Consider the following 19675-nt stretch of genomic DNA (forward strand, 5'->3'; position numbering starts at 1 on the left):
TTGGTATTGTTACATTTTGGGGACAACTTTTAGTATGTGGTCACTTTTGATTGGTTACTGGCAGGACACTCTGTTTAAGCAGTAACAATAGTCAAGATAAGACTGAAGAAATTTTGTCCCTTACCCACAGAGAGAGAGAGAGAATAGTCCTTGCTTTAAATTGATTAAAAACGTTTTAGACTACAACTTTATCAGAAAACTACTGTAAAACAATGTCTCAGACGTCAGGCAGTGTATTCATAAGCATTTCATGCAACTTTCTGTGAGGGAGCTTTTAGAGGCGTTAAAGAGGTGCTAGTTTCACAGACCTGACGTTAGCTAGTTACCATGCCTTCCAACGGTCAGTTGTGTGCTAGTATATTACACTAGCACAACACGTGAACAGAAAACTACATCTTAGTCAACTTAATATGTTGTGCTAATGCAAGTAAAGGACAGTACCATTTACCAGAATCAACATTTACTGGAGTTTTCAGTCTGTCTGTTTTGACCTGTAAACAGGGCCTGTCTGTAAGTGACTGCTGGAGACTCGAAATCGAGCACGCCGGTATCCAGGGCTGCTGTCCGTAGAAACAGACGAAAATGGACTCTTGTCACAAAGAATCGCACCTACTTCTAGTTTAAGCGGTAGCAGGGTAATACTCGCTTCTGCTCTGTATAACTGCTGCAGAAGCGATGTCAAAATGTTGTTGTAATAGACCACTGTAGTCGTGCGTCATTCTGTAGTCCTCGTTATGCCCATATTAGGAACTCCGGGTCTATGCCCCATTTCTCTATGGCCAGAATGAATAGGGTTTTCGCCTCTATCGCACCCTGTGTTAAATAAACATGTTAAGAACGATACGTTTTGTCCTGTGTACGTTTTTTCTCCCGAATACCACTGGATCCTCTGAATTATGAGGTCGTTAAAGAGCTATATTACTAATATTGCTACATGCGAGCTGAAGCTACTGCGCATCAATTTGATGTCACTAAGCTACACGAAACTAAGGCAGGCTGTGGCGGTGCTCTGACGAGCTGTGCTACCTTATCAAAATGTTGTACTGTAGCGCATATTTACAGGTATATCCGTAAATAAAACCTCTAGGTAGGATATTTTGATAGACTAAAACTCCTTATCAAAAATACTATCCATGTTAACACTACGAGGCTGAATTTAGCTTCTTTTTTCGCAGCTTCTTATTTGAATGTTCCTGTTCCACCTTAACTGGTGCAGCAGCTGTGCGCAATCACAAACATTAGCAAACGAGACAAAATACTGACCTGTCGGTTCTGTGGAACAGCAAAAATAAGTTAATGTTACTCAGCTGTTAAGCGTAAATAGTGAAACCTCCTCATATCATGCCTTTTAACCCTCCAAGAAGTCAGCTTCTTTTTTGCCGGCTGCTTGTTCGAATTTTCCCGTTCTACCTTAAATGGCTCAGCAGTTCAGAACGTGACTGCGGCACCATTTAAAATAATAATTAGATATTCTGACAGCCGAAATCAGTTTATCAGGGGGTCAGTAGTGATATTAAGCCTTAAGTCTGTACTGAATTAGCCTGAGTGCAGGTACGTTTGTAGATCTTTTCAAATCAAGCTAAAAGGAAAGCTCTATCATGTTTCAGTGAGCATCAGATGAAGAACTGAGAACTGCAGGGAAACCTGCTGATCTTGTTCTGACTTATTTTCATCTGTCCTCAGTCTGTAAATGGAAATGTACGCTTCCAAAACCCGCTTAAGGAGACTGCCAGTCTAATGACGTGAATTCAGTGCGTAGTAGCTTTAGCTCACATGTAGCAATATTCACATTTCAGTTCTTTAACGACCTCGTAATTCAGCGGATCCAGTGGTATTCGAGAAAAGAATGTTCACAGGACAAAACGTATCAGGTTCTGAACATTTTTATTAACACGGGGCGATAGAGGCGATTTTTCGAGAACCCTATTCATTCTGGCCATAGAGAAATAGAGCTCAGACCTGGAGTTCCTCATATGGGCAAAAGAACATGGCGCCGACTACAAAATGACGACACGACTACAGTGGTCTATGTACCATAATGCTCAATCGCAGGGCTACAACAGCCACATTTTAGTTTTCCAGTACTGCCGTGACAAATGGATGCACTGATTTAAGAGCTAAAATGCTGTGTGGTGTAGCCCTGCTTACGGCTGCTGCCTCACATCAAGCAGTTTCTTTGTACATGCCAACTATTTCTGTAATATTTGTTTTAAAAACAAAGAAGAACTTCTGTATGTAGAACGAAGTTGACAGACTCCGTTTATATGAAGCTAGCTACGCTGGCTAGAAGCCATTGCTAACTGTAGCTAATATCTCAAACTGTAAACTGTTACCCGGCTAACATAAAGCAGCTGTCTGCTTCACATCTTTAAAAAGCTAATGCTACAGGCAATTAACCGTCAACAAAATAATTCTTACATGATCAGCTTGGTATAAACAGCCAACGTTAGCTGGCACATTATGTCAGATATGGCTTCAGGCCACAATCACCCGTGGAAATCAACACCAGAAAATGGAAATCAGCATGTCACACCATAACCACGATGCTAAGATACAAGTTAGCTAGGACTCGCAATTCAGCAGTGAAAGGTGGATGTTATCTGAAGTACTGCTTCAAAATTGTAATGAGTGTAAGTAAAATAATGATCCTGTTTGGCAGATCGCTAACATAGCTAGCCAGCTAGCTTTAGTGTTTGCTACTCATATGAAGCTGGTGTTCATTAAACTGCTAATGGTAGGCTAGCTAATTAGCGCCTGTAGCCTGCCAGCCTACCATAAGCTAAAAGAGAGCTTAAACAAGGTCTATCAAATAGGCTTTGCATATAAAAAGTATGTTTTTTTTTCTAATGTTAGAGAGATCGCTGGCATGCTGTAAATGTGCCAGAGACATTGCTCCATGTTAGCCAGCTGGTGCCAGCAGCTAATAAAAACTAGCTCCCTTGATTGGGAATATAGCTACAGTTAGCAATGGCTTCTAGCTAGCGTAAGTAGCTATATCTAAACAAATTCTACCGAATTCACACTACATATAAAAGTTCTTCTTTCTATCATTCTTTTGTTACAGAAATCGCTGACATGTACAAAAACACAGAGCTGCTTTAGCTAACCTACGTGAGCAGTTGCAGCAGCAGTAAAGAGGGGCTCACTATTTGTCGTGACAATGCACAAAAACTATGGCTGTTGTAACTCAGTGTTTGAGCGGTATGGTATGTTACAATAACATTTTGATACCCTTATACAGTACTACAATGAGGTCAGAGATGACACTAGATAAATATTGTATGTATGTATATGTATATAACGCATCGAATGGCACGTCCTCTCTCTGCTCTCTCGTTTGGGTCGAACTTTATGCAAATGAACTGAGCGGCAACCAATCAGATTGTTGAAATGTGGAACGGTAATGGATTGTGTTACACCCAGAGGAACGCACACAAAGCGGGAGATATAGCGGTTGAAACGTTATTATAACGATAGATGATTATTTTTCTGTTCAAAACAATATTAAGCTGCTTTGGGGCTCAGAACTGGCTGGTAACTCTGCATAGACTTTCTCTCTTTGAACCTCAACCTGCATGTGTTTGAGGATGAGCCCCCAAAGTGGCCAGTTTTTGGCTCACTGTAATGAAAATACGGTGTTCACGTAAACAATGCAGGGCTACTGCAGGTTTTGAAAATATAAAAATACAAACTCTAAAAAAGCAAATATGGGTCTCTACTACGCTCAAATTATTATAAAATTCACAGTTAAGGAGAGTAGACAAACATACACACAAAGTCCACCCTTCTCAGACACAGTTACACTAATAAACACAACTACCACCAAACTACAACAACAATGATCCGTTTTTACACTAGGAGTGTGATGCATCCTGAGAGTCACACTCTCGCTCTCTTTCATGGGGCCCAGGATGTCCATTGGTATGCCAGAGCGGGGAGACTGAAACAGGGCATGAGACTACTGCTACAGTCCTTTCTTTGCCATGCACTGGTTGCAGCATCTGTGCAGCAGCCCAGCCAGTAAAATCTCTGCTGCAACCACTTCAGCATCTTGCCTACAAGCCAGCTACCCCATCCACTACACATGGTACCATCTTCTTCAGGCTTCTTCAGGAAGTGTGTGTGGCACCAGCGGCTGCCACATGCGGTACAGCACCTTGCTCTGCATCCAGCCAGAGCAAGCAGCTTCACTTGTCATGTCTCCAAGAACAGAATTTCCTTCTGGAGGTCGAACACAGCCCTGGATGCTGCAAGTATTCTAATCGGAGTATGCACGCATGCTGTATAGGTGCTGTATAGGAACTTATGCTTTCGGCTCAGGCGCCCCACCATGACTGGGAGTTGCTTCCTCTCTTTCACATGGTCGTCTCTTCCCAGTTGGCAGGTGTGTCGTCCGGGGGCCACTTATCACAACATCTCCTTCTCAAGCTCCTCAGCCGCATAGCACTGTGTTGCTGTCTCTACACCAAGAATGAGTTCTGCCCTCTCTGCCTCGGCAGAGCCTGCTTGAAGGCTGGCTGGTGCAGTGAGCTGCACGTGCCATCTCAGCTCCTCCTGCAGCAGCGTGATCAGGAAGTGTTCCAGCACCAACTCTTCCTGCACATCCTTCTCGAATGCTGGCTATGCGTGTCGAATGATTGTGCTCAGCTCCACTGCCAGCATGCTTATCTGCTCTCCCTTTAGCCTTTGTCTCTCCAGAAGCTGCCACCTGACTGACGATGCTGCTGTGCTTGCTCGTAGTGTTGCTGGAGGTTTGTGGTCAGTGCCGCTAGGTTGTGATGTTGTTCCGTCAATAGACTGACAAGCACCTGTAGTGCATTCCCCTCCAGTGCCAGACACATCTGCACCTCAGAGATGGCTGCCATCCAGCTGTGATGCCAGGAGACTACTTGCAGCTGTGCGGTGTATGGCTCCCAGGCTCCCTTGCTGTTGTAGTGTGCCGATTGGACATACGCTGTCTCCCTCTTGCCAGGCTCCAGCTAGGGTTCCACTGCCTCGCTGTGCAGTTTTTTTGCTGTTTTTTTTGCTGGCTCTCGGCTGGCTGGTTACATCAGGGAGAGGGCATGTGTAGTGCTTGGAACCCCCTTCCTCTGGGTTATGTCTTCTTCGTCGTCCACATTCGAGTTAGTTGAGGTGCCGCTTGATTTCTTCAAACTCGGCGACCACATCCCACATCTGACACCAGTGTAGCATGGACACAGAAGAAGCAGAGACAACATTGCGCATACAAGCAAATTCTCTTTGCACTTCAACAGTGGGAAGAAATGTCCAGCCCAGCACTACCTCTACATAAAACACAGGGACCTGTGGACTATCTAGTCCAAGACAAGTCCAAGACAATACCTCAAGTATCTACAGCACTAGTGGTTGCACCAGCTGTACATAAGTACATAAGACTTGTCAAAATGTATGTGTTTACTAAGGTCAGGGTTACGCTTTACTAAATGAAACTGAGTTGGACCACAAAGTCTAGGTTTTATTTTTACCTTAGTAGTTAATATTTTTACCTCCCCCCAAGAAAGTGTAAGTGTTAGGGAAAGCAATGGAAACCACAAAGACTCACTTAAGCTATATATAATATTATATAGAATTATTTGTAATGATTCTCTCCTAAATACACAAGATTCTACTTTTACCCAAATTGACAAAAATCTTGGATGATTGTGTTTTGTAATGCATGAGTCCATTATAATAATCAAAGCATCATTTACTACACTGTAATGTCCAGATTACTGGACATTAAACCTTATCTCAATATTTGTGTATGCAGAAATAAATATCTACTATTTCCTTGTATACCTTTCACAAGAGGGACCCTCTAAAAGAACATACATGCTGAAACATTTCTGAAATACAAAATAATTCAGAAAGTGTTTCATTCAGTCTTGGAGGAAGTGAGCCTCTATCTCATCAGCTGCCATGTTTGTTTTTGTTTATGACAAGATAAAAAAAAACATGCTATTAAATGATCAACCAATGCAAAGACTGAGTTCTGTAGAAACACATAAAAATGAATGTGGTGACATACCTGCTTCTGTAGAGCTAGAATACCTGGGAAGAAATGTACAGAATACTGTACGTTTGGAATGAGGAGGGTAAACTCCAGAGGAGACATTTGGGAGATCACCCATTTCACTTGTCTTTCTATCTGATTCTATCTCGTTGTCTAGAAGAAAGCGTTGAGATATTAAGGAGATCTCTTTTTTGATTTTTCTCTCCTTTAAGAAGCTGACCACTGCGTTCTTGCTTTTAAACAAAGTAATAAAGTTTATTCAGCTGGCCAAGAGGTGGCCTCTTACATAATTAATTAAGGAACGCTGAAATCAGAGGTCTGCAAATAAAAGAGCTTTAATTCATGTTGAAATAGACAGTCTGCTTGTTATCAGCGCAGTCACTATTTCGTTTCAAATACAACGTGCTTGAGCCCAGAGCAAAAACAAAAAACTACATAAATGCTGATGAAACAGAATAGTGTTAAGTAGTAAATTGCTTATTTGGATCTGATTTTTTTCTACGCTCTTAAAAAAGATGGTTCTTCAATAGTTCTTTAATAAAGGCAATGGTTGTATTTACAACCATGAGTACTATATAAAACCATTTCATGCTTAAATGGTTCTTTGCATGGTGAAATGGTTCTTCAGATTAATGAAGAATGTGTTGTATAGGGTTCTATACAGCACCAAAAAGGACCCTTGAGGAACCGTCTTTTTTTAGAGGCATAGAACTAGCAGCCCTCTGCACTGAAAATTTAAATTAGCTGATTTTACTTTTAAAAATCATGCAAACTTATTGCCTTGAAAAAACGTTAATTTACTTAACCCCTTAAATGGCCAGAGCCGCCGGTGGGCCCAAAGCTTTATTACACACTTCAGTAACCTAAGAATGGATCAACCAGTTTGCATTGAATAATAAAAAAAAAACCTTAGTATGTAATAACCTTGGGATGTTAACGGGTTAACAGTCTCAAGCTTAAATGACTTTCTATTTAGTTATAGGTACTTTGTATTTTTCAGTGAACCACACTTTTTCAGCAGATAAGATAAACTCAAACAGCCCAGTAATTTTAAATAGTTTCAACTGAGCTTGCAGTAACTCATGTTTTGTTAAGTTAACTGTTTCTGATTGTTAACTTGAATCAGCTTAGTAAAATTAACCTCTCATATAATTGCACTGCAAATACTCATCTGTGTGCAATGCATTGGTATCAAGTTGTGGAACAACTCCATTATTCCAAATAGATTATTTCATACAGTAATGAACTGATGGCTGCGTTTCAAAGGCTGCATATTGTCTTATTCCTTTTTTTAAACAGTACTGAAAAAAGGGATGACAGGAGTCACCTATTCTGTGGGCTCATATGGCTTCAAGCATTTTTACCATTCTGTGCAGAAAATGCTTGGGGGGCTGGTATTCACCACCTGATAGCCTTTCTGGATAGTATACCTAAACACAAAACACCATGGTGAGAATAATAAAAACGTAAAATAATTCCAGACTTAACATTTCAGCACAAGAATGCTATAACACAAAAAATAGCATTATGTGAAGATTAGAAGATTAAAATGAGTAAAATTAGCAGTTAATTAACAGGAATGAGCAGAACTGCTGTCAATGCTGGGAAGCTTTTTGGGCAGAAGAAACTTCAGTCTGTAGGACTTATCCCAATTAATTGATCTTAACAAAATTTACCTAAGTAACTACTAAGGCATTATCCAAGAAATAGTATGTGTTACTAGATTTCCATTAGTACATTTAACAGATGAGTAAAGCAAGCCTGAATAAATAAATGAATAGTTAAGTTAGTGCAGTTGTTATGTTTTACGGCATGTCTCTTTCAAAGATGGTGATTAACTCATAGCAGTTGTACAGATTCGGCCTTCAGATACTTGTGTTGGATCATACCACATACTCTTCAGTCACAATGAATCAATCAACAGTTGTTTGAGAAAGACCGACAAAGGAGGTCCCAAAAGTTAGATGTTAATTCAGTTGAATGTTTCACTTGCTAGTGTGTTCATTGTATCTTCTAGGCTTTCATTGAGTAGCATTCCATAAATACACCTGTGTTTGAGCTTGCAGCCAATCAGGATGACAGGAACGCAAACTCCTGTGTGATGGCAGCAGCCCCCGTGGTGTTACTTTACAGCTTGTTGACAGCTGGCTCCGCTCCAACAGCTCTGTGGGTTCCTCATCAACACCCTTAAGTGACAGGTTGGCACAAGCTCCCGAGATCTCAACACTGCAGGCCCGATTTCCGCCACAGCACTTATCATTCAGTCAGAATGAACAAGGGAAACAGACAGAGCACAGGATTGAGTGCTACTGATATGTCAGTGGCTGAAAAAGATATTTCATCTCAGTTTTGCTTTTGCGCTGGTAGTAAATGTAAGGTAAAATATCAGTTAATATTACATTACCCCACCAGCTGTTGTTTAATAAATAACAACAACTACAAAGAACAAAATTAAGTAGTAATTGTACTTGTATATTACTACTACTAATAATAATTATAATAATAACAATTTTCAAGTCATATAACAGATATAATTACAAAGTACCGTCAGTTTTATTTGTTCATTGTAATTAAATTTATAAGAACTCTGATGGAAATAATGCCTTTATCATTATTATTATTATTATTATTATTATTGGGCGGCACGGGTAGCACTGTCACCTCACAGCAAGAAGGACCTGGGCTTGATACTCTGGCCAGGAGACCAGGGTCCTTTCTGTGTGGAATTTGCATGTTCTCCCCGTGTCTGCGTGGGTTTCCTCCGGGTTCTCCAGTTTCCTCCCACAGTCCAAAGACATGCAGCCAAGCTAATTGGACACACTAAATTGCCCCTAGTTGTGAATGTGTGTGTGAATGTATATGTCTGTGTGTCTGCCCTGCGATGGACTGGCGATCTGTCCAGGGTGTTTCCTGCCTTCTGCCCAATGACTGCTGGAATAGGCTCCACCACCACTTGCGACTCTGGAGGATAAGCGGCATAGATAACATGTATGTGTGTGTGCGTGTGTACTGTACAGGGAACAGTAGTAGCTTCAGTCTTTATAACAGTGGATGAAATTATAGTAAAGGATATCCCTGATATTCTGAATAGCAGAACGCAGTGTTTTGAGTCTGCTTAGTCACTGCGCAACTTACAGCCTAAAATTTGTCATGTCCTTTTTAAGCTAGCAGCAAACAAATACATAATAATTCTCTAATAATAATACATAATGAATTCTTTGTAATGAAATGGTTAAGATGGGAACCAGGTCATTCAGAGTTGTTTAGTGTGAAATGCTCCATTCTAGAGAAACTGTGAACTTCAGAATTGTTCACGGTGGTGGTGATAGGAACCAGATGTCTGAAGTATTTAATGCCTCTAAAACCTCCCTCACAGAAAGATATTACATTAAATGGATATGAATACACTGCCCGATGTCTGAGACACTGTTTTATGATAGCTTTGAGAAGGTTTTGATCTAAAATGCATTTTAAATCCATGTATGGCAGAGAGGTACATGCAGGGCATTGTAAGGCTAGAAAAATACCCCTAAAGAAAACTAATTCCATTCAGATTCATCACTATTTGACCATTACCAACATTATATATAAAATCTCAGCAGATGTGTAGGTTAACTGGTGGTTTTGAATAGTTAATAAAGTGGCTATATTTGTATTGAAGACATTGTGCTTCCTAATTTGTTTACATTATGCAGACATTTAAAAAAAAAAAGGTGAATTCTTCTTTAAGGATCATTGTAAAAATTCCTAATTGTAAGACATTCTAGATGCCACTTGGAGGAGCTCTTCGATCAGTCATCACTAGCTGTGCAGGCGCATACTGTATCTTTGCCTCTATGTTGAAATAGAGAGGGGATTCAACTCTCTTGTGATAGATGATGTTCAACTAAGTCCTTGCATCTGGGAACACTTGTGTTTTGTAATGATGCAGTCTTATCTGCTGTCCATATTCAGGTGCAGAGCAGGCTGCGTTTCTTTTATAATTAGAATGGAATATGGAGGAAGGGGTTCAGTCACAGTGCATTTGCAAATTATAAATGCAGAATGTTGCCAAAGAAATGATGGAAAGTAGGTCAAAGCACCTTCAGTCAATGTATGTAAGGAAATGATTTCCAGGATCTAATATGCCAACATGCAGTAAAACGTGACAGTGAAATCCTGATTTAGGGGGATATTTGCATTCTGTTTTGCACAGTACGTTATTATTGAGCAATTTATTACCCAGCTGACGTCCATGCCTGCCTATGCAAACACTTTGGCCTTTGTGGTGAGGGGAAGCACATATGCATGTAATGGAATGTGAGCAGGTGCACATCAGCATTTCAGCTCTGATGTGTTGCAGGAAACGTTTCTTCCAGTGGCCAGCATGAAATAGCTTTTCTATAAGGATAAATCTCTGTACTCACACACACACACACACACACACATATGTCACACAGCCTAAAGCTCATCCGTGCACGCGCAGCTCCGACCCCCACCGTTCAGCTGAAGGGTAGGAGCCATCCAATCAGAAGGGCCGAGCCTGCGGAAACCTTATATGGAGACTATGCAGTGAGGGGCAGGATTGTTCAGCAGCTGATGAGCACCGCTTGGCTTTTGTCGTGTGACACTTCTTTGTCTCCACTTTTCCCAGGGGGAAACTTCCATTTTACCCACGCTCATATATGCCTATCATCCGCATCAAATATAGAAACACAAGCGCAAACCCCAAACACTCTAACTGGGACATAATATGAAGTGGCTGAGTAAATGCACTATTAAAAAAAAGCACTTAAGTGTCACAGAGATGTGGAAGCGGGGGGAACACTGATACACTTGAGTCTTATAGACACTTATGACTAATAACTACTGAAGCACAGATCAATAAACTTTAATTTTAAGAATCTTCCTTTCATTACACAAACTCTACCATGGTTAGAAAAAAGACAACAACATAAAGATGCGCCAAAAGGGGGGATTAATCTCTTGAACTGCTTCCAACAGAAATTTTGAGTAAGAAGCCAAGATTTGCTTTTAGAAAAAGAAGCACCCACATTTGTGACATGCTGCCTTGTACACTTAAAGTGACTGTTTTTTTTTTAAGCTACATAAAGTTTTATGTACTATGTTAACATTGTTTCACATAGCGTTCACTCCCTTGTCCAAATATGAAAATTAGACAGCAAAAACCACCCATTGTGTATTAATTGTATTTGCAATGTGACAAAAAACCAATGCATTTACATAAATTTGCTTATTCAGCTTACAACACTAGGTTTGCCCATTCATTTGAAGTTATAAGGAGTGTTTCATCCAGGATTGTTTTTTGAATGAGGCACAATGCAGGGCAATCAATCAAACAGTGCTCATTTATATAGGTCTGTCTTAAAGACACACTATCAGCCTATTTATTTCTAAGGGGTAAAGAGAGGTTGGAAAATGGCCAGATAAAATTAAATGATGACTGTTTTTGGTACATAAAATCACACAGATAAGTGGAGAAAAATGTAGGATATTGGCCCTTTAAAGAGTTTTTTTATAGCTTGCTGGCAGATTTATTTTTATAATAATCTCCAGTATAATTTGTATTAGGGCCGAATATTGTAATAAAATATCTTTAGTTGCTCTGTTATGCACTTAAAAAGACAATATAATATTAATTTGCTCTATTTTGTGCCTTTCTTTTCATCTCAGTGTATATTTAAGACAAAAAAACTGCCATTGTAATTTTTGTGTAGAGTTGCTTTAAATTAACCTTCAGTCTGACATAGAAAAGTCAGTAAATGAAACACAGGCTAACCCATTTCTTTGAGACATATAGATTCCTGCTGCATCAATCACACTCACACAAACACAGACACGCGCACACACACAGATGAGAAGTGATTATGCTGAGGTCAGTGTGCAGCTGTTCCTGGCAGAGTCCATTAACAAGCTTTTGGTTATTATGCAACTGTCCACAAGAATAAAACATAATGCCTAACCTAGATGTTTGATCTCGTAACTTCAAGACACAGTTATTTTGCTGAGCTGGCTGTATTTGTATATCTGCATTAATGCCAATGCTTCAGTTACTCATAGGATGTAGAATCAAACAGGCACAGATAGGTAAAGCTAAACAGATGTTTTACTGTGTTTTCCCCACAGACTAAACCCCATATGGCCTCGGCCTCCTGTGCTCGGCATCTCTTCATCTCTCTTTCCTCTTGAACTCACACATCCTTTACCTCAACATGCCCTTTAAATTCAGCAGGAGATTAAAGTCCTACATCGCATGATTAAATTCAACACTGTTTATTATGTTGGTTCATCAACAGCACCATTCAACTCTGATAGACAAATTAGAAGACTAGAGCTATTGAACAACTACACAGCATCTCCTCTAGTGCAATATTAATACAGAGTCTACACTCCCTAAACAAATTTGTAATTATCCATGCGATGAGAGTGATGAATTAAACATGAAAGGGCATTTCCTCAGCTGGTTCGAGTGCTCAGTCCAAGTTGTCTTAACAGAAACCTTCAAAAAGAGACCCATACACGTTTAAAAGGGCAGGGAAGGAAAGACGATTTGAATGGATGTTTCTTTAGAGGGCTAATATTTTTTCATTCGCCCACCCCATATATATATATATATATATATATATATATATATAGATGCACACTATGCATCACAATATTTAGTTTTTCTACGATGTAACAAGTTGGAATAGACACAATAGAACCTGTAGTGCCACATATGGAACATATTGTAATGATAATAATAACAATAATAATAAATCTACAACCATGGTGTTTTTATTTAATGTTTTACAAACTGCACTATACTAAATCTAATTAATAGACCTAATTTTGCCATTCAGTGTTGTTTGCCATTCAGTGTACTGACGATGTCCATGATATGCTCAGAAAAGCATATTGTGCCATAATATATTATGATAATAACAAAATATCATCAATATCACAATAAAATATTATATATATATATATATATATATATATATATACACACACACAATCCCAATTCCAAAAAAGTTGGGATGCTGTGTAAAATGTAAATAAATGTAAATAAAAACAGAATGCAATGATTTGCAAAGACCCATATTTTATTCACAATATAACATAAAACACATATCACATGTTGAAATTGAGACATTTTACCATTTCAAGAAAAATATGAACTCATTTAGAACTTGATGGCAGCAACACATCTCAAAAAAGTTGGGACAGTGTCATGTATACCATTGTGTAGCATCCCCTCTTCTGTTAACAACAGTCTGTAAACGTCTGGGAAGTGAGGAGACCAATTGCTGGAGTTTTGGGAGAGACTAATCGTGTGTTTTGGAACTTTTATTTGGCAGCCCTTCCCCCTAATTCTGAATATACTTCTTTGAAAAAGCTATACTGAAGCATAATGGTATGAATACACAGGAGTCTGTGAATGGCCAAGACCACATAGACCATTCAGACATATCATTCAAACTAAAATAACAACTTTTTTGAATCATCTTGGAACATGGATTGTGATAACACAACCTTAAGAAGTTATATATCAGTCTTAACAACATAAAACGAACAAAGTCGTCATTTCAAAGCTGCCCTTTACATTGTGTGATGATTGTTTTTTCCTTCTCCTATAAAGGTCCCATTTTGGAGTTACAAGGTTTTGTTATGACTGGGATAATAATGGACTGTGTTTTCTTGATCCAGGCTTGTTTACAGCATCTATGAAAGCTTACTGACCACCTCTCTGAAAGCTCAAACTTTGGACTCAGGTTTATGAAAGGAGAAAGCACACTGTCCTGGAGCTTGCATTTTCTGTCATAGTGCATCCTCTAAAATATGCAAAAGGCCCAGCATCTGGAAAAAGCTCTCTGTTGTCATGTTCTTTTTATAAGTGGCCACTGTGCGTTGGGCTGAATAAAATGCTGCATTAGGTGCGGGTGCTCGCTCTCACATATCACCTGAACATGGCCATTCTCGTTTGTGTTGGGTTGTTGGTCACACGAGATGTGTTTTTAGCTGTGTTGATAGAGTTCAGACTCAACACATTCTGGAGGTACAACCACTCTAGGATAAAGAGAGTGATTGTGACTTCCTTTATTGTATTTTAAGTCTTTTGGGTTTCGGTTGAGACTTGAAAGAAGCAGAAATCTTGTGTTGAACTCTCTGTCTCATGCAGCGACTACTTTGCCTTAGCTATGCTGATCTACATATCAGTAAATAAAAGAAATTTCCATTGTTATCAGGGGGTTGTAGGTTCCCCACAGAATTACCTGTCATGCAGTCTGAAACTGCATTCTTTTCAGGAAGATTGAGCTGATCGTCTCAGGTGGTTGCTTCTCAAGCCTGAATGTGAAATTCCCAAGGTGGACTGTCACCTGATTATTCTGGGATGCAAAAGTCTGTAAATTTGGAGTGATATTGTCTATACCAGTACAGATGTCACTGAATACTACTGAATTTTTAGTTTTAGCAATGTTGATAACGAAAACTGCAATGTATTTCATTTCCTGACTGATAGAGATGATTTTGAAAGAACAGTTCAAAATGCTTAAACACTAAATAAATACTAAGTTTGTTTTCCGGTTCCTGTCTGGTTAACATTTACTGTGTGAGGTTCCCTGTGGTGTCATTTTGAGTGAACAAAAGAGTCCGGTCACAACAAGCTATATCAGGTTTGCAAGACATTTTTAGCATAAAGCAAGGGTGCCCAAATTTTCTGTTCTACCGGGGTCAAAGTGTAATGTTAGTGATGGACGATGGTTTCCTTACACATGGATGACTGACTTATCTTTCAATTGCCTGAAAAGATACTCTTCACACTAGATTTAGTTCCTAGATTTATTTTAATTTATTTTTCAGATTTGGTGTACCACTGTGTCAGTGATGATGTTCTGATGTTAAGGGTCATTTTTAAAGAACTAACAAACTAACAAACTGTATATTTTCTCTTTGACTATGGAGCTGTGCAGTTGTTATACGTGCAGAAAGTGGTTTGGCACTTTGCTTCAGTTCACCTTAAATGAGCTCGGCCCAAAGAAGGCAGCAGCATTACTGGATCCTGTTTATAAATGGGTTCTTCTTTGCATGGTTGAGTTTTAACTTACTTAACATTTGTGAACGCAGTACTGAACTAATAAGCTTTGACACTCATGCTGCTTGCATGGACCACCAAGTGTACTGATGAAGTAAGAACCCATTTTTTTGTTTAAACTGAGGGGTAGGCATCTTGTTTTCTTAACAAGAACTAGGCTGGTCAGCTAGCCAACAGGCTAAAAGATAGGTAACAGCCTAAACAACTCCATCATTGATATCACAGGCTTGATATTAATTAAAGTACTTTCGATATGATTCACTGTAAAACGGCAATATAAAAGACTAAAGAATGTCACTTGAATGGCTTACAGGCTTCAAATGTCTGTGTTTCAGTCAGAAGTAGCGTCAAACTCAGGCTGAATCCCAAACGGCTGTGCATTCTCTAAATGGGGTGCTAGCTAAGGAAGTGGCTTATTGCTTTAATGTAACATAGTTCTTTGCTGTTTTATGTTGAGAGACATTACTCTAGAATTTGCCCACACAGTTTTTCACAGAATGGTGAATCCCTCCCCATCTTTACTTCTGAAAGACTCAGACTCTCTGGGATGTTCTTTTTATATCCAATTATGTTACTGACCTGTTGCCAATTAACCCCTGGGTGTTTTTTAAACATTACACAACTTTACCAGTCTTTTGTTGCCCCTGTCCCAACTTTTTTGGAACATGTTATTGGCATCAAATTCAAAATGGGCATATATTTTTCAAAAAACAATATATTTTTTTCAGTTTTAACATTTGATATGTTGTCTTTGTACTATTGTCAATTAAATATAGGCTTTAAATGATATACACATCATTGCATTTTGTTTGATTTACATTTTGCAGAGCGTCCCAATTTTTTTGAAAATGGGGTTGTAATAAAGTTTCACTCTAGAAAACCTGAAAGTGATTTTGTCCTGTTTTCCATTACATTATGTGAAAAATATTTTCGCTGTCCATGGTTAGAGACATCTCTGTTTATATTTCTGAAAACTTCTTTGACTAAAATACTGACAGCTTAAAATACTTAAAGCTCAAACATTGTGTCATTGGTGTTACTTGTGAAGTGATTTTAAAATTAAAATAAAATAACAACCTACATGGAATATTTGTAATGTTCTACATACAATGTAACTTTGAAGCTAAAGTGGCAAAGGACTTTATTTTAGAAAAGCTCTGATTTTAGTACTTTGTCAGTGGTGTCGCAGTCAGTGGTAATACAACTTCACTGATGTTTAATATAACAGACGTTATATTTTACACTTTATTTCAACATTTATACCAATATTTTTTGATACTGAATTTCATCATCATCACCCATTTTGCTGAAAATCACTGTTTAGTAGCATTCAGCACAGGCATCCCTGGAGTAGACCAGGTGCACATGAAGCATGTGGCCTTCTCTCTGAGCTGGGACTGATCTATTTGTGAATATAGGTCATGTTTGGTTGCTATTCTTTTGGAGCATCTTCCTATGGAAAAATTACAATCTAAGGGAGCAGGACTTTAACATTTAGCTCCAGGCCTCTGTTCTGCTAATGCCGTCACTGTAATGTCCCTATTAATCCATTTGATTCAGTAGAGGCACACTAAAGCCAGATGCTGCAAGGCTAATGAGTCACAAAGCTAAGGCCCTTCCCCCACCACACACACACCACTCACACACACACAAAGGGCAGATGAATCAGGTGGCTCCAAATGAATCAGGTGTGGCACATCTTCCACTTAACTGCTTCTTATCCAGCATTTAAACGTTGCTAGTGAAATCACATGATCTTCATGCTGGCATTTCTCTTAACAGTGTTACCACAGGCCTCATCCAAAATTGAGGCACTGAAATATGAATGGAAGTCATGCTTGGTTGTGAGTTAGTCCTACTTCACACGGCTAATCATACGTGATTGCATTTGAATATAGAAGTCCCTGCTAATGGGTAATGTGATGAAAAATACAATCCTGGTCCCTCGAGACTCTGGAGCTAGTTAAAAGAGGAGAGAAATGAGAGACAAAAGGATTAGCCTCCGAATCTTTTATTCTACTTTGGCAGTGGGTATGTTCACACACAGCCTGGAAATTCGTAGATCTTTGTTGAATATTTGAAACCTTTGATGTACTGATGTCTGACAGCAAAACTTGGACAAATTAACAGCATAAAGTCATTCTGGTAAATAGACAGAATTTTAATAACTTACTGATTAACCCCTTTTCATAGTAGCCATAAAATACAATTTCCTTCTGTTTTGGAGGTGCAATATTTTTTCTACAGTAATGTTGATGGCATATGTTTATATGATGGAAATATGTATGATTTGCAAAACCGTAAATAAACTGCATTTTCACCTTCATAAGTGAGCAAACAAGTCCGTATGGAAATCTGATATAGCAGAGGGGCATCGGACCACAGGTAATGGTGGACCTGACATACCAGGGCCCTGCCTTGTTGGAAGACCCTTTAAAAGCCTTGCAAGTCATATTTATTTTGGTTTCTAATTTTGCTCATTTCTATTATTATAGAATTATAGAATAATAACGATAAGTGTATCCTTTATCTGCTTGTCTGCCTGCTTCCTGCCTTTTAGATTTAAGTTCACTTACCAAGATACCATGTTTTGCAGTGAAAGCACAACTTACCTCATTGTTAGCTGTTCCACTCTTATATTCATATCAACCAGCCTAATAAAGAAACACAACACAATAAACATAATTTTTCTTAATATTTTTGGGAGGGGGCCTGGGCACACTACTGTGCCAGGGGCCCAAAATTTGGTGCTATGCGCCTGGATGTGAAGTCTGTACATAGCAGAACATGCTTAGAAGCAATACTCATCTACAGCCACTTACACCAATTACATGTGTGGCCTAATTATTGATGACTCACCATTTGTTTTCCATAATGCTCCCCGTTATGCATTAGCTGTCATCGCATAGATTCTGAGTGCGCTTCAGTGACTTCCAGTCATGCGCTATTTGACCAGCATGGAGGCCAAGAAGATGAATCAGATTTGTATCACATATTAAAGTGTGTCAGTTCACTTTCACTTGAGCACCCTTCTCTCTGATAGGAAGCGAGCGGAGAGGTGTTACTCAAGTCTAATACTTCCCCAGCCATTCATGAGAAAACAGGATTAACAGCAGGAACAACCGATTGCTCTAGATCTACTGACAAGTTCTGACTGAAACAAATTCATCATTTAATCAATTATAATTGCATTCAGACTCATTCACACAACAACTCTAATGAGCTAAGATTACACAAGTCAGATTATTAGAGAGGCTTGGATCAATAAAAGAGCCCCTAGATGTAATGTTAAGCCCTTGAAACTAGGGTTGCACAATAATATTGGTATCGTTTTCTATAACTGCTTAATAAAATAAACAAAGGTTATATTTCTCTCTAATGCTGATCCAGACCGATTTAGTACCAATTTCTACATTTTGTGAATGTTTATGTATTCGCTTCGTCAGATACGTACATGAAACATATTACATAGAATTCCGATATTGTTGCTTTTCATATGAGTAAGTCAATGGAAATTCCTTCAAACTGCAGTGATGAGATCTTTTTGGGAGGCCGTATTGTACAAAAAGCATATGGCACCAATTGAATTCAGTATTATATCATCTTTGTTATAACAAGACCTTGTATATTGAAAAATCACCGCTTTATAGGAAGCGGTATAACTTCATTGTATGTTAAAGTAAAAAGCAATGATATTCTTCATGTGGTGCTCATGTGGAGCTGCAGTACACTGAGAATTCAAACAAGATTCCTGCTTTAGCATGGTGGGCTCACACTTGGCCTTAAGCACACTCAGCTCAGTTAGTCATATTTTAGTGAGGTGAACATGCTTTACATGATTAGCCAGGCCTGCTAAAGCCAAATCTGGACTGGAGAGCCATAGACTCAATTCTAAGTAATTTTTAATATAGTGGTGTTTGATTCACTTTATTCTGCCGAACAATAACAAGGAAAAAGCACCCAAAAATAGATCCTTATTCAATCACAGAATGTTTCTTAATATAAACTGCGAAACCATGTACAGCAAAACATCTATGATTGTGATCATAACTGACTCAGAGTGGTTTGTAACATCATGTTCTTGCTGGGGCATTGGACTTCAATAAAGCACTCTTAAAATGAGGAGCAAACACATAGCCCATATATTAAGGGTACTTAGATAACTAATGACCTCCCACCCACCCAGTGTACATTCAGCTGACCCTCTTGTAATCTATTACAAGAGCTGTAATTAAAAGCCCATAATTATCATGCCTCTGGAGAATCAAATGAAGTTAATAAGTAGCTTCTGCAGCTCACAAAGATTTCATTCACTGGCATGCTTTTATGGACCAAAACACTATCATTATTCAAAACAATGCAGGGCCTCTGAACATAGAGGTGAATGTGTTTCACTGAGCTTCAATCTAAATGACAGTTATGAAAGTGCATGTATGGTTACCAGCTGGGCCAGCTGAACAGTCTATGCGTTATAGAATAAGAATTCTGTTATATCTCAAAGAGTGTAATCACAACTGAGGCTTCCTCAAAACTATTATCTAATAGGCTGTATGACTTGAAAAATTAGTTTAATTGGCAGATCCAAG

Source organism: Colossoma macropomum, unplaced genomic scaffold (assembly GCF_904425465.1).
Source record: "Colossoma macropomum unplaced genomic scaffold, Colossoma_macropomum, whole genome shotgun sequence".
In the NCBI taxonomy this organism is placed as follows: domain Eukaryota; kingdom Metazoa; phylum Chordata; class Actinopteri; order Characiformes; family Serrasalmidae; genus Colossoma; species Colossoma macropomum.